We start from the raw sequence: 15,977 nt of genomic DNA, 5'->3' as shown, positions 1-15,977 counted from the left end.
AGCTCTAGGACCTTGTGAGGTAGAAGGGTCTCAGAGCTTAGTCTTGAAGTCTACACTGCAACAAAAGAGCCCCCCAGCCCCAGCCCCGTGAGACTGAGTCGCCTTGCATGGGCCAGCCGCAGGTGTCTAGTTGCTGTGTAGATATACCCTAGGCCTAGGGCTTGCTCCTGTGTCCCTCACATCTCCAAAACTCCTGTGGAGGTCACCAAAATATTAGTGTACAATGAATGCAGGATCAGGCCCTATGTGCATAGATTGCAGGCTTTTTAATTTATGGAAGGAATCAGTTAATAAACTTCTTCCAAGAAATAAAGAAAGAAAAAAACCCCACCCCAAATAAATAAAAAAACTCTTCTCCAGAGCCATCAAGCAATACATTATATTCAGTAGTGAAATCTGTAAGACCTTATACTTTATTTGCATCCAGAATAATGACAATCACATTAAAGTCAGTATATTTAGTTCACCAGCTATCCATATGAGAAGAGTAACAAAATTTCTTTATTCCACCACAAATTGACATGTCCTGACAAGACAGTTTGTTTGCTTTTATTGTTCAAAACCCCAAACCACTTACTGTCTCCCTCTCCACTTGTCTTAAATGTTTGATTAAGCACTGTGAGAATTGTCAGTATTGATAAACTCCTTTCCAGTACATTAAGCGCTCTAATCCTTTACATTCCTACTTTATCTTCATTGCCAAGTTAGTCAGCTTCCTTAGCACTTCATTTTAGTTCCTGTATTTGCACCAGAAATAGCCCATAAATAAAAATCAATGCGCTAACAGGAGAAATTCTTTCAGTGCATCTCCTAAGAAGGCTAATGTTAACTGCATGCAAAGGAGGACTGAGTGGCTGTGTTCATGCATCTACACATATGATGCTGAAATAAATATTCAGTAATCTAATTAAATAGGCTAATTAAAATGTTTGTACATTTTTTCCTGTTCTTTAAAAGTCTCCTCAATTTTGCTAAATGGTGATGGTGATTTTTATTCTCTATAGGCCTGTTCCCAAAACCCATTGAAACCAATGGGAGCCTTTCCACTGACTTTCATGGGCTTTGGATCAGGCCTTCTGTTCACTCAGCCCTGGTCTACACTGGCGGGGGGAGGGGGGATCGATCTAAGTTACCAACTTCAGCTATGTAGCTGAAGTCGATGTACTTAGATCGACTTACCGTGGTGTCTTCACCACGGTGAGTCGATTGCTGCTGCTCCCCCATTGACTCCGCCTGTGCCTCTCGTGGCGATGGAATACAGGAGCCGATGGGAGCGTGCTCGGGGGTCGATTTATCGTGTCTAGATTAGACATGATAAATTGATCCCTTCTGGATCAATCACTGCCCACTGATCCGGCTGGTAGAGTAGACATACCCTCAGTAGAGATAGGCTCTGAAGTTCAAATCTTGCCCCAGTTTGAGAGGTGTTTGGGTTCTGGCTTTACTCTGTACTAAATTCTATCCATTGTTCTGCTCCAATTTAGATATCTAGCCTCTGATTTAGGTGATGCAGGGTCAATTCACTCCTCTGCCACAGACCTCCTGTATGACCTTGGGCAAGTCATCTATCCCAGGTCTCCATCTGCACAATGGGGATAGTAGCACTTCCCTCCCTCACTTAGCTGTTGAGAAGATAAATATGTTATAGCTCGTGAAACACTTGGAGAGCTACTGATGACAATTACTGTATAAGAGCTAAGTATAATGACATTTAGCCTGTTTCAAAAACTGACCAAGTTCTGTACGTGATTTGCGTATTTCCTTCTTCAGGAGGGGATCCATAACAACCACCTCCAACTTAAGAGGTACATCATAGCAGTTATCAGAGGCAAAAAGAAAACAATATTAAAAAACCTCACCCCAAACCCAAGAACAAGAAAAACACCAACAAACAAGAGGGCAGCCTTGTAATGTTCACCTAGTCACTGTTCCCAGTGAGGGCAATAGAAATTTTGCCTGAGTAAAGGCTGCAGGATAAGGCTTCATAGTGCCATTTTGATATAATAATGAAGTGCATGAAATACTTATATTAGGCTCATTTTAATAAAATAGCAGGGCTGCCTTTTGTCTGCACTGCTAATAAGAAAAATATGCTGGAACAAAAGATAATTGCAATAAGGTATGTCCCCATTTTTCTCAATTTTGTTCAGTTTTCTTTGATATGATTACAGAAGACTTACACATAAATGCTGTTTCTTCAGGCTGGCTCAATTAATTCTGGAGTTGCACATTTTCCCTGTACATATATGAGAAGTGACCATTTATGCCTGTGGCGGGCGGGGGAGGGGAGGATTGAAGGACACACACAAAACAGACAGCGTAGCAAAGAACATTATGCCCACTGCATCCTTCATAAATAACACGAATCACAGAGAATTGCCAGAAATTATTTTAATGGCTCGATCCCTGTGCTGTCCCGGTAATTACAGAGAGAGTTTGAAACCCCTCCGCAAGGGAAATTAGGCATCGAAATAGTCAAATTTTGTAATGAATTTAAATTGTTACTCAAAATTCTCTATCAGAACTTCAGGGATTAATAGTTTTAGGAGTTTTCCCTCCAAAGAAACAAACAGCCCTTTTTTTAAAAAAAAAAAAACCATCTGCCTAGCTGCTGTAAATGACCATAGCGCCATTGATTTGAAGCTACACACACTGAGAATCTGGCCTTGCTTTGCTACTTGGGGCATAAAAGTTCCTACAGGGTCCGTCTTTTCCGCCCCAAAAAAGGTGTGGTCTTAATTTGAGACGCGGCAGTTTGGTTTTTAACTCAGTTTAGCAGCTTGAGTTGAGCTCCAAGCTCTCCTATAGGCTTTTAACTCAAGCTGCTAACCTGAGTTCAAAGCCCAGTTGCTGTGTCTTCACTACACACTAGTGTGGAGGGTGCACACAACGTCTTTGGTGACACTAAAGCCCTCTGCTTGTCTGCTGTGATCGGGGTGGGGCGGCTATACAGGGGAATTGTTAACCCTTTGCTCACCTGAATAGTCTGGTTGGAGGGCGGTGTTGAGGAGGGGCTTCTGCAATTATTTAGGCCGTGCTTATCCCCTGTGGAGGGGATGAGAAGCGTGCGGAAGGGGGTGGGAGAGGAACAGCAACTCCTCTTCCAGCCCCTCTGCAGAGGAGCTCCACTGCAGCCCTGAGTTTGCTTCCCAAACACTGTCCAGGGTCACTCTCCGGGAATACCCTTACTCACACGGAGCAGGACTTCCTCTGCAAGCAGCCCCCTTCATTTCAGTGGCAGAGCTCTCGGCGTCGAATGCTGCTCAGTGTGACCGTAGAGTGCCAGAATCGGGCCCTTTGCCACTGAACGAATGGTAACAGCAGGCAGCATGGGGGCCCAAGATGAGGCACTGGGATGAATTTCAGCTAATCCTCCAGTTTATGTGGGTGAGCTGACCTGTGACCTCGGCTGCTCTCTGAATGCTAGACAATAAAATGTCTGTTCTTATAAACTACTTTTCATAACAGAAATCTTCCATCTCTCCAAAGCAGTGTATTAAAACTGGCTTAGCGCAAAACCCTGGAAGACCGCTAAAGCAATGGAAACAAATACACCAGGGTATTTTATACACCCCGAGACAATGATACATGAGTTTTCGAAGCAAGATAACATCACTCCTTGTATCATCCTAAATGAATAACATCTCTCAGGCACCTGCCTAAACCAGAAGTCTTTCCAAGAGACCAAGCATAACCTCGCTCATTAAATCAGCATTCAGAGGGCTAACTAGCAGATGCTGCTGACATGAACCCAAATGTAATCTCTTTAACCTTGTCATGTGGGGAACGGACAAGTCATGACCGAGTAACTCCAACTAAATTAGATTTTACGTGGAAGTATATCGTCTACGTTCAATGTGATTAAAATGATTCACTGATTTGTGTTTGCTTTTAAATGTTCGAAAGGAGCAGGAGTGGCGGGTCTCCAGTAATCTGTGTAATCAGAGCCATTTATTACTATATCTCTGGGTCTAGGTTGTTTACCAGGCATATTCTTCCATATTAACCGTGTTTTCCCTGGAGTCTATTTGCTTAGAATGAACAAACTGGGGGAAGAGGAGGAAGGTGACCCAGCTGTATTCTAAAAGATACATTAAAGGCACATTAACAATGGGTAGTATCTGTGGACTCTAACTGTGTCATGTCAGATTTCAGGTGCTAGTTGCAAGGCGCGAATCAGTTGATCAATCGATTGTATTGGGTGAAATTCACTCATTGTGTAAAGGGCCAGTGCAAGGAGCTGCATCCTACCCTGGATAGACCGGTGCAGACGGCTGCAATGCGGGGGCGGGGGGTGAACAGAGGAAAGATGGCATGATTTGGATTTACGCAGATCCAGTAGCCCCAACACGGTGCGCAGCTGGCATGGAGGGGCTGTGTTTGGAACAGGCAGAATAGCAGTAGTGGGCGTGGGGTCCTGCATTGGGAGGAGGTAGATCTGCCTCACCTAGCCCTTCTGTATTCCTTCCGCATAGAAACTCCATGCAGGGGGAGTTAATTCCATCCACTGACTCTTAACCAAGCACTGCTAGTATAAGCCAGTGGATATGGTCACCCTTCAGGGCAACTGCACATGTATTCCCCCTCGGTGCTCCAGTCAGGGCACCCACTCTCAGGCTTCCAGCTCGCATGGCACACACCTCTCTCTCTCTCTCTCTCTTCTGACCGGGGAAACTCCAGGCTGCACAGTTCTCGGCCTTCCCTGTGTTATTCCCAGCAGAGACAGACTGCCCAAGCACACCTGCTTGCTTCCTCCTCAAAAACTAATACAGAGTAAGTTGCCCACAGCTATAGATCCCACACAGCTCTTTTTATGCAAGCCTAGTTTATTCTGAAGGTAAAAACACAACAGAGATAACATTAGAAACAATCAAAGAACCGCCACGCGAGCTAAGAAGCCTACCAGAGTTCACCCCAGCCCTAACATGAGCTGTAGCAGGAGCACTCCCCCAACCAAGGGGTTTCCTTGTGGTTTCAAGTTCACCACAGCTTCAGCTCAAAACAAGGATTGGGGCCCTTGGCAGACTAGGGGTCCTATAAATTTGCTGGATCAGGAAGAAGGCTCCGAGCCTGTGTAAAACCAAGCTATTGATCCTAAAAAATTTTCTGTCTCTGCTGATCCCTGGAGAATCCAGTTTGAACTAGTATACGCGTATCTCCAGGGACGCCTTCAACGGGCTGATAACTGGAGGAATTACATTCGCATCCTCTCCTCCTGGAGAAGTTACATACAATTCCACAACAACACATCCATAATGGCATTTTTAATACAATGGACCGCAAAGGTATTAAAAGTAATTCAATAAGGTTTGCCCAGGATATTGTCAGTCTGTTGCAGATACATTATTGACATTAATACTAACTGCCTGCAATCAGCAGCTAGCTTGCTGGCACTGACTAAGGGCTTGTCTACACGTGTGGAAAGTACACCAGAGGTGAGTGATTTGAACAGTGCTCTAACATGCTGCACTCTAAATGCCCTGTGTAGACTCTGCTGGCAGGCTCTAAAAAGTACTTACTTCACTTTCCTTTTAGAGTGCGCCAGCAGGTCTACACAGGGCAGTTAGAGCACTTTGCCATGCCATGTAGACAAGCCCTAAGACTTGTTGAATTAACTAACATGTTCATTTCTATTTATGAGTAACTTAAAGGTTTATTATTTGCGGCACATAATTGTCTTCACCGCCAAGGGGAAGAGGATTGGGCCCATATTTTGCAGGAGAATACATGAAAAGGAAGCTATTCCCATTTTGCAGACACTACTCCCAGCTTTACTTTTCTTGGACGTTTTATGCTTCCACAATGTAAAGACTTCATTGTGGCTTTAGAAACCACAGCCCATAAAGGGCAGCTGTATGCCAAGGGGCCCCACACTACCAGCAATTTCTGGAGGAAATTTTTAAAAAGCGTTTGGAACAGCGCTTAGCTTTGCCAGCGGAAGAGGTGCTGAAGGAAATGAAGCAAATGAACATAAATCAATTAATAATATCGCCCAGGTGGGATTGCAAGAATCCACTTCTCACGTTAAGCTGCTAATTGCTTTAGAGATTTAAATTGGGGTTTTCAAATGAGCCTAAGAGAATTAGGTGCTCCCATTGGATGCTTAATTCCCTTAGGCTGCTATGAAACTCCCACCCTTACGTACTGTAACTGCAGCTGTTCACTCATTCAGCAGTATCCCCACAACTGACAATGAACAGCTCGGGAAACTCACTAACCCCTGTTCCTTGACTAGGGCCCTGATTCAGCAAAAGCACTTCAGCACATGTTAAACGTTAAGCATGTGAGTTGGTGCAAAGACTTCAAGGGGATTACTCACATGCTTAAAGTTAAGCATGATCTTACGTCCTTTGTTGGACTCTGTTCCTTTTCATGGAAGCCCATGTCTGAAATCTGCTGTGCAGTACTCATTAGCCCATCTAACATCTGTTCTTCCCGCTAATTTGCCTGGCACTAAGCTCCTGCGAACTGAATAAAAGCATCAACTAGCAAACCCCTCTCTTCAGTAAATTCTCCCCTGAAAACAAAGCAAAGCAATTCCAACTCAGCATTTGCACTGGTAGTAGGCCTTTGTTCCTCTTTCTTTCATAGTAGCAGGGGAGTGGAGAACGTCACAAATTCATTTCCCGTCCCTGTAGTGGCTTTTCTCATTTTCATCTTGTGGTCATGAAAGACACACCAGATTTTTCTAAGTTTGCATTTTGAATTAAAATTTTCACTGAAAATTCAACTTTTATTGGAACCCCCCCTGAACAGTTTGGATGAAAATTTCAGACTTTTTGCCCCCCAACAGCTATTGGACTGGTGGAAATTTTCCAAATTCCGAAGTGCTGACAATTTTTTTCATACAAAATGTCACCTTTTCATTACCCATGTCCCTCCAAAAAAACCCCAAAACCCCAAATTCCACCCCCCCAAAGCCCCCCAATAACGAAATGTGGATGGAATTTTTGACCAGCTCTTAACATTTTTGTGGGTGCAGAGACAATTTGCTTTGGCTCATCTACCCAGTAACCATGGCGGTGTTCTTGTTATACAAAGCAGAAAGTCCTAGATTTGTGGTGTGTGGGCAATAGCACCTCAAGAATAACTTTGGTGGAGGGGAACAAGACATACTTCCTTCAGTGTAGGCCACCTACAGCCACAGGCAGCTATCTTGATCCCATTGTAGCAGGGTAAAGCACAAGTACTGGGGTCCTCATTGGCCACGGTACACACACTCATTTTAGGTGTTGCATTCTGCTTGACTAACTTCTAATCCTCATTATTCAGACCTACTGCCACCTGCCCATCCCTTCAACTGAGGTCAACCTTTGATCTGTTGACCTAAGGTAGCAGGAGGATTATGAATCTTAGAAGAAGCATCCTGGTCCCAGTTCAGCAAAACACTTAAGTATGTGCCTAAATTTAAGCATGTGCTTAAGTCCCAATGAATTAAATGGGATGTAGACGTGCTTTTACAGTTAATGGCACCTCTGTTTGCATTCCCTTGCTTCTGACATAGAGGTGTAATCACGCTCCGGGGAGCAGAGATGGAGTGGAGACCAGATGGCTGGTGTTCCCAGTGGACTTAAATTACCCTTGTAACCAAACTTTCTTTTTGCCTCTAGCTCTTGTCCATATATCCATGTGACCAATACCCTCCCACCAGGCCTCAAGCTCTGCAAGTCACTTGCCATTTCAAAGAAACAAAAAGAGGATGAGAGTGGGGGAAAAGAACCCATAGCTTAAGGAGAGACAAGTTTAGGCCAATGCAACAATTTGATACGTAGCTTGTATTGACTCACATGCATGTTGTAATTTATTTCTTATATTTAGAATAGTTTATAATCAGAAGAAAATAAATGTCATAAACACTCTTAAACAATCACTAGTCTTTGCTACTATAAAGAACAGATCGTTATTTGTCTATACCTTAAACACTGGTCCTTCACCATGATTAATAAAGTATCATTGCTATCGGCTTGGGTCATAAAAAACTGACATACAAAAGAAACACTTAAAAAAAAAGTAAAACTCTAGCACGAACATTTGTAGCTACACCGCTAATTAAAAGGCTTCACTTATTAGTCTTTGAGGGGGAAAAAAGAAACAAACAAGTATAATTTGCTAGATTAATTTTAGGGTCTGTTCTATTTAATCAAACTACACCTTTTGGTGAAAATGACAAATCGGAGGCGTCAGACTGAAGTTGATAAGGAAGATAAAGGTCATATATTTTAATGTCACAGAAGGTCTTATTAAAGGAACCTTAATTACATTAGGTATCCATGAAACATTAATTAAATACTGTCTGAAATAATTAGGTCCACGTTACTGATGGTTTAATTAAACTCAGTTTCTTATTTTATAAGAAAACTTGAGGTCCGGTATCTGTCTGCTGACAGGATAATTGATGGTACGTCAGACTAGCAAAATAGTAACCTTGACCAGTCACATGGGAAGGACAATATGGTGAGCAGGTTGCTCCTACCCACCACACCTTGTTGCGGGGGAGGGGACAAAATATCACAGCATGTAGGATTCCTTTTAGAGGTTGCAAAATTAAGAATGAAAAGAAATGGAAACAGGGAGAGCTAGATCCTCAGCGGATGTGAATTGTCATAATTCAGCTGAAGTCAACAGAGCAATGAGTATTTACATCAGCCGAGGAGCTGGCCCGCAGCGCTGAGCTCTGCCCTCCTGAAATTTCTAGGCTGGCCTTGCAAATTTCAGTGGAAACGCCTTACGTTACTCAGGCGCGGGACTTCCACCACATTGGTTCCTGTGCTTTACGTGGAGGTTTCCCGGAGCGGGATCTCCAGATCCTCACTCTACCAAACACGGCCAATATATATAAGGTCATAAATAGCAATAAGTGACTTTCAAGTGCCTCAAAGTAACTGACAAATCGAGAACAGATTTCCAGTTAATTCTTTTCAGAAAAAAAGTAACTAGACTGTAGTAAACAGACAAATATATAATAGTACTAATGCTTTGTACTCTCTATCTGAGAGCCTCAAAGCACTTTGCAAACTAGTAAGCCTCAGAATGCCCCTGTGAAATAAGGAAAAACATATCAATCCCCATTTTACAGTGGGGGAAACTGAGGCACGGAGCTATTAAGTAATTAGTCACGTTCTATGGCATGCTACATACAACAGAATGCTTCAGTGCCCCTCACATTCCCACTCTGTAGGCTCCTCTCATACAATAGGAAGAGGTGGTTGCGTTTAGTGGGAAAAGTAATTCCTCCCTCTTGTATATAAGTTAGATGGTTACATACATGTAAGTACAGAGGGGCTGGAACAAGGTTTATGGGGGGGGTGGGGCTGAGAGCCATTGAACCAAACTGTAAATCCTGTATATAATGGAAACCTCTTCAAGCCAGGGGGAGCGGCAGCACCTCCAGCACCCCTGGTTCCAGCACCTATATGTAAGTACTGCATGATTGAGCCCTAAGCAGCTTGTAAAGTGCTTTCCTGATCCCTCGGCATGAAGCAACTGCTATAAGCATGTAAGATAAAACAGGGTGCTACTCAGCACTCTTTATTCAGTCTAAGTTCCCATTGAAGCCAGCAGGGGAGTTGTTTTATCTGACTAAGCCCTGGTCTACACTGGCGGGGGGATCGATCTAAGTTACGCAACTTCAGCTACGTGAATAACGTAGCTGAAGTCGACGTATTTAGATCAACTTGCCATGGTGTCTTCCCCGCGGTGAGTCGACTGCTGTCGCTCCCCATCGACGGTGGAGTACAGGAGTCGACAGGAGAGGGTTTGGGGGTCGATTTATCACGTCTAGACTAGACAATCATTTTTGGCCAAAGCATGCCTCATTGCCTCCTGACATTTCAAAGATGGAGGCTTTGATCCACACATACATCTCCCACAGAATGGGAGCAATCCTTAGTGGTTAGAGCCAACCTTCCGAACTCTGCCAAGCTGGCTGCATGACCTAGGACCTTAAGCAAGTCACCATGTGTGCCTCAGTTTCTCCACCTGTACAATGGTGATAAGAATATCGATCTCCCACAAATGGAGCTGGTGAGGTTAGACTTGTTAACGTTTGTGAATGGAAGCAATGCAAAGCAGTCACTTGGCATCACCGGATGGGAAGCGACGGCAGTACGGGGTCCGAAAGAACGATCCAGAAGATGGAGAGAGAATACCGAGGATCACACATTCAGCAAGGAGAACATGGTCTGCTCCTCCTATGCCTAATTCGCTGCCTTGTTCAGAGATGCACAGTGCCCATTGGAAAGGAGAATTTCACCCTTAGATATTACTATTGTCCTCACGACATGAGCAGCTCATGGGCTCTGAGCAAAGAACGTAAGAGTCTCTCTGTGGTGAAAGCATCTATGCTTCTATTTTCAATACAGACTTTTACTGCAAGAAAATGAACTTCTCAATATGCAACTAAATAGGTAACAGCACCCTGCACCCCGCCTAGGTTAACCCTTTCAGTACTTTAGGTGACACAGGACACCTAAAAAGAGGCAAATTCTGATCTTATGCATATGATAAGATGTGTCCTGTCATCTATTGAAATCAGTGGATCCCTGAAAAGCCTGCCTCTCAATACAAGCTAAATACAAAGTCATAGATCTAGAGTGAACTCCTGGCCTCCATAAAGTCACCGGCAAAACTCCCATTGATTTCATGGTAAAAACAAGGAGGGAAATCCTGACCCATTGATCACCATTGTGGCACATAATGAATGCCCAGACCTTAAAACAGGTGCATGAGTGCTTTTAGAGAGCTAAAACGTTTGTGTCAATAGTTAGCTAATTAAATGCAAAAAGTTTTAGAGTAGGTTTAAAAATGAACCTGTCAGTCTGACAGCATTTTCAGGTCTGCTTACACAGAGGGTAGCATATAGTGTTTTAAAAATGTGACACTTGTAGTGGCTACTGTACCTTCACATTGTCCCTCTCAGATTTTCATCCAATATTCCCCTTAGTCTTTCTCAGGCTTGAGTCTGCCTTCATGTAGCATGAAGCCTGGAAAATAATGTTATAAAAAACAGGTGTTTTTTAAATGAAAGACGCTTTATATAAAGCCAATCAAATGGCAAACAGTTGAAGTTAAGATTTAATTCTTTTTCACAAATTCTCCACAATATTGATTATTACTCTCTGATTTAATTTGGTTCTATTTCGAACTCAACCACATTATCTGCAGTGCCTGTGAATACTCTACATGAAAACCATTTTCTCACCCAGGTATAAATATTTTTTGCCGTGGTGTTGTACAGTAAGTCAGTTTGCTTGGACAGCAACCGTGATAGGACTAGGCATATTAATGAAGAGTATATGGATTAGTTAATATCTGCTTTGAAATTCTAAAGTGCTAATGATTAATTATTATATAAAGCAGAACTTCATTACTAAAAATTTGCGTTAGAAACTGATGTGACTGTTCATTATCAGAGTATAGGCTATACTGTCAATATTACATTTTTATTCTTAGCTAGAGTTTTCATTTCCAAAGAGAACAGCATTTTTTTTTTTTTTTTTACAAAAGTAGTATTGCATCTTGAGACCTTTTGCAACAGACAGTGACATTACAATGTTTAATCTGTTTTGGCAGAGTTAGAATTTCATAAATGCTTCAGTATAAGGTTTACATTACATTTATATTGCAGAGGTTGCATACTACAGGCTGTACAAACAAAATATTGTATATCGTCTTTTTTTTTTTTTGCTTATGCAGGTATATATAATTTAATTGCAAAGTATTTAATGGTGATTGTTGGTCTGCAGACACTGTATAGACAAAGCAGACACAAACACTGAAAAGAGTCCAGGATTTGGGACAAAGAGACAGGCAGATGAATTAGTGGGAAACTGACAACTCAGTGTCAAACAGGACATTGTGCAATACCTAGTTATTCTCGCCACAGAGATATTCTACAGCTAGGCTTAATGACGTTGCTTTGCTATAATGCCAGCTTTAATTCAGTATATTTTTTCTGGACTCTGAAAGATGGGATCTCTTCTGATTTTAATTACTGTTACTTCTCAGATCAACATCCAGAAGCAATGATGTTTTGATTCTTTGTTTTGGATACTTGTTGTCTTTATGAAACTATCCTAAGCCTCTTTCTTCTAATGTGACAGAACTTGCACTCACAATAAAAATTAAAACGTGTAATGTGCTAAAGATCATTCATGGATTCTCCCCTCTTTCTTGACCCACAATGATGGGCCTGATCCTGCACTCCTCACTTAGAGAAAACTCCCAATAGCTTCAATGGAAGATTTGCCTACATGAGCCCTGCATGATCAGGCCTCTAGCACTATGCCATGAACTTCATCTCATTCAGACAAATCATTTTGGAAAATGATCTTACAAATTAATTCCATCCAAAGTCACATTAACTGTCAACAAATGGGAGGGAGTGGGGATGGGAGGACGGGGAAGAGCTGCTTCTGTTTTATCTGCCATGACACCTGTTAACCTAAGCACCTGCAGAAACTGGACACTGCAGATGACCTTTCTTGCTGTATCTGGATTGTCTGAAAACAGAGGATAGAAAATCAGCTGCCACTTTAAGATAAACTTTTGTTTAGCAAAAGCAATGAAAAATGTTAGTTTTCCCATGTTTGCAATAACTGAGAAACATCAGACTGTGGAATCTAACCTCTAGTATAATAAAAAGGGGATAATGTAGACATTAAATTTCATATTCTGGATGTAAAAGCCACTAAGTGATCAAATATGAACAGTAAGTCCAGACAAAGGTTTATTACTTGAAAATGCATAATCTGTGACTACATTTGAAACAATTTGCCCCTCGTTTAAAAACAAACAATTGCTTTTAGACTAAGTGCAATGATGATGCAATCCCGGTGCCTGTACATGAACACATACATTCCGGAGTGCTCCCAGCACACACAGCTCCACAGGAAACAGCAAGTCTGTAAAACAAGCTAGCAGAAACAGCTCTACAATTCTGACAAGACAGCTCCTGGATCTTTACTTATTTTTACATCACAAGCACTTACCTGATGTCTCGTGCAATTTGCTATAAAGATATTTCCTACGAGATTTTGGCAAATGAATTATGTAGCTGAAATGTAATAACGAAGGTAGAAATTTGTCCCGTTATCAGTCACACACATTCAAGCAGAAAACCAGTGGCGCACAGTAGATAGAACTATAAGCTCTGGGATCTTCTCATTCAACCCAGATTGCTTCATACAAAAGTTGACAATACACTACTGAAAGCCATTGTTGATATTCAACATTTTTTAAATAGCTGAACAGAATAGACAATAAGGCATGAAGGAAAACTTGGCTAGGAGGCTGGCCTGGAGTCTGGGTTCAGAGAAGAAAAACAGTGTGGAAAAAATGGACAAACATACATGCAATTCGCACTTTTTAATTGATCTGCGCGTTAATTTAAATTACAAAAATCTTTATAGATCAGACATTTCCCCCTCTATAAAGTGGCTATAAAAGACAAAATACAAAGTAGATGACGTATTAAAACCTAGGTGTAGTTTTAAATGTTGGCATTGAAAAAGACATACACTTCCATGGTTCTTGTGTACAATTTGCTAACGTAAATTAAGGAATTTTGAAAAATCCTTGAAGGACTTTCCATAATTTTTTTTTTGATTCACCTGCTTGTTCTGCAGAGATCACTGCATCTCGTTTATCGCATCAGAAAACGGTGACATGTGGAAACACCCTAATCTTATGAGCACCATTGTCACAAACAGGTATTTACATCTTTTTCCTGTCTCCACATGAATAAGGGATAAGAGCATTACAGCCATCAGAGTCTGTGAAATAATACAAAACTACACCAACCTTGGACATTCCAGACGAACGCTTATTTAATCAATTACACCAATTGTGGTGTTCATCTAATCTTTTAAAGACAAAAGAGACAGATTTACTCCTGGTGTAACTCCACTGAAGCCTTTTTATACTGATATATCTGTAGTAGTCTGTGAAGGTCATATTTACAAACACTAGATGTAGCAGACAGGAAAGGACATGTATGAGTGTAGCAATTTTATTGACGTAATCTAGGCATCTCCTTTCTACGGGGGCACAGTCCAGAACTATGAATGCCTCTTATTTAGCTTTATATCACCCGTTATTTTCAATACTTCATTCTCCACATTTCTCTTAAGATCCCTATCCGAACAGTTAATGACACATTCTGGTGCTGTAATTTAGCAGTACCTCCGCTCACCTGTTGTTATATCCACTATTTCTGGTCTTGTGTTTTGGACTTTAAACATAAATGCTCAATCACTTGGCTTTTATATGGTATTCCCTTCCTCATCCAGTCCCCTCAGTGTATATGTTATTACATTTAGGACTCCCTCTAGATTTAGACAGATAGGATTTATTTGGACTTATGGGCCAAATTCTGAGATGAAATGCAAGTTAGGCTCCCTCAGAGCTACTGATCTCCACTTTAGTGATGCTTGCTGGAGTCTAAATCTGTGTAAGTTACACAACAAGGGCTAGAAAAAGTTATATGTTAAAGCAATGGGTAATTTCACTAGTGCAGACAAGGCCAATGAGTTTTAAACAGTCAAATCCCATGAGTTCTCCAGCCAACAGAGGGTAGTCAAGACTTGATAGTCCTAAATTTTAAAATGTTTGAGGTCTTCTTTACGTATCACAAAGAAGCTAAGAAGGGCTCAAACACGATACTTTTTTCTTTTTGGTTCACCTTTAAAACTAAGACCCTGATATTCTTCAAAGACACACACACGTGCTTAAACTTTGACTACACGAGAGTCCCATTGACTTCAGTTAATCTAGCTCAAGGGTTCTCAAACCTCACTGCACTGCGACTCCCTTCTGACAACAAAAGTTACTACATGACCCCAGGAGGGCGCACTGAAGCCTGAGCCCACCTGAGTCCAATTGCCTCAGGTAGGGGAGGAGAGGGGGGGAAAATCCAAAGCCCGAGCCCCATCGCCCCGTGCAGGTGGGCCAAAGGAGAAGCCCCAAGGCTTCAGTCTCGGGTGGGGGGCCTGTAACCTGAGCCCCGTCACCCAAGGCTGAAGCCCTGCGGCTTCGGTTTTGGCCCCGGGTGATGTGGCTCAGGCTTCAGCCCCAGGTCCCAGCAAGTCTAATGGCAGCCCTGGCAACCCCATTAAAACAGAGTCGTGACCCACTTTGGGGTCTCGGCCCACAGTTTGAGAACCGCTGATCCAGCCCATTGACTTCAATGGGACTATTCATGTGCTTACAGCTAAGCATACACATGAATCTTTGCAGGATCAGGGCCTAAAATAGCTAGGACTGGTGCCTAAGCAGCTAGTATTGTGACAGCCTTGCAGAATTTTTGAACTTTCCTTTAAGTTCATAACAGATTAAAACAGCGACATTTTCACTTTGAGTTGTTTTGGGCATTTTTAAAAAAGATTTTTAATTTGTAAACTCTTTTTACTCCCATTTATTTACCCTTAAATGCTTATATAAACTTCTTCACTTTGGGACAGAAAATCTTTTACGTGGCTGTTGCAAGTTCGTTCGCCATATATATTTCAGACATTGTATATGCTCTTTTCAATTCCTGTATATGATGCTTTGCAAACTTCCTGGAATTAAATACTGCTTCAGTATAAGATTCAAAATAGCCGGCTTCTTTTCTATAGTCTTCAAAAGTCTTACCAGTTCATAAACTGAAGGTAAACCCATTTTTTAAAGTACAATGCACAAGGAAAATATGACTCAGAACCTGTTAATTTCATATTAGTACAGCCCCTTTGGGGGCAGGAAATGTATGAATAACAGAATAGTATTAAGAACAGGAGTACTTGTGGCACCTTACAGACTAACAAATTTATTAGAGCATAAGCTTCCGTGGACTACAGCCCACTTCTTTGGATGCATACAGAGTATTAATAACTCTTTGTACCATGGGAGCACCCAGAGGTCCCAGTCCACTGTGGTAGATACTGTACAAACACGGCAAAGAGCTGGTTGCTGCCCCAAAGACCTAAGCTCTGATAGCTAAA

The sequence above is a fragment of the Chrysemys picta genome, chromosome 9 (genome assembly GCF_011386835.1).
Source record: "Chrysemys picta bellii isolate R12L10 chromosome 9, ASM1138683v2, whole genome shotgun sequence".
In the NCBI taxonomy this organism is placed as follows: Eukaryota; Metazoa; Chordata; order Testudines; family Emydidae; genus Chrysemys; species Chrysemys picta.
Note: the sequence above shows the minus strand (reverse complement) of the source record.